The following is a 1,526-nucleotide window of genomic DNA, read 5'->3' on the forward strand; positions in this document are numbered from 1 at the left end:
ACTTCTGTCGCCTTATTCAGTGCTTCCCTTGACTGTTTTCCTCTTCCTGAGTTTCTTTTATAAACATATATGACTTTTTTTAAATATAAACCATCCTAAAACAATATATAAAAAAATATAAATAATCAAAATCGTGTCAGGCAATATGGGGTAACAGATACCCCATCTTGCCCGTTGATTCGTTTCAAAATTAATATTCAAACAAAAAAAAATTGAATAATGTTTCACAACAAAACAAGTTATTACCTGTTACTGCAGTGTACTGTAGATAGGATTAACCGAGGTGCCGCTTAAAATTCACCAAATACAAGTTTCATGCACTATGAAACGTACATATAAGAAATTTTAATACGAACAAACGAAATCTACTTTTCTACGATAACTAAAACAAATGAATAGCCGCCGTGTTAGTACTCGTGTGACTAAGAGCTGTCGTGGCGGCAAGTAGCGAGATGGCAGAGCGAATGAGATTGATCAATTTAAATCACCTAAAAAGCCTGATGCCCCGTCTTGCCCACCACCCCGTCTTGCCCGGTGTTCCCCTAATTAAAATGGAATGAGATTTTAAAAATGATCTTATATTGTTTTCTAATATTTACTCGAATTTCACTCATGAAACAAAGTTTTCGGATTTTATCCTTGTTTATTAGATTTTTTACACGCCGGACGTTTTGGCTACTGGTTTACTTTACAGCAACCATGGGCACGGGATGAGCTTCCACCATTCCTATCTTATTATTGATTTCGATTTTTACTTCATCTATCAATAATCACATCTTTTCTCTTTGTCATTTGTACGCCGATGATCTTCAAATCTACTCAGAATCTCATCTCAGCAAAATTTCACAATGTGTTAAATAAAGATCTTCATCATCTATTCAACGTTAGAGTAAGTCTTATGGTTTATGGGTTAATCCTAAAAAAAAAACGCAAGTCATTGTGGTCGGCAGTCAGGAGTTAATTTCACTTATTAACTGGACCGCAAATTCCACAATTAATAAATAATTGATGGTGTTTGTTTACCGATAAATGACAAGATTAAGAATTTGGGTAAAAGATTAAGAATTTGGGTAATGGTATTTGGATAAATGGTTTATCATAATAAAATTACTAAAAAGGCTAAGTAACTTCCTCCCTTTTCCCACTAAAGTTATGATAGCACAATCTCTTTCTTCTTCTTCCTATTCTTGATTAAGCCGATACGTGCTATGTTAATTTAAATGAGGAACAATTAAATGATCTTGAGCGGCTACAAAACCTCTGTATCCGGTTTATATTTAGACTTCGCAAATATGACCACGTTTCTGAAATTTGATAAAAACGCACTTCGCTCAAGTTCCTACATACTACTTTGCAGGAATACTCACATATTGTCATTTCCTTATACAATCCTCTTCAATCCTACCGCACCGCTCTATTTAAAAAATCAATTTTAGGTTCACTCTGATTCTCACGAACGGCCTCTCCTTTTGAAAGAAAACCTGACATCGAAGATTCCCCCACATTAAACATATGAAAGAACATTT

This window comes from Melitaea cinxia, chromosome 3, assembly GCF_905220565.1.
Source record: "Melitaea cinxia chromosome 3, ilMelCinx1.1, whole genome shotgun sequence".
NCBI classification, from domain to species: domain Eukaryota; kingdom Metazoa; phylum Arthropoda; class Insecta; order Lepidoptera; family Nymphalidae; genus Melitaea; species Melitaea cinxia.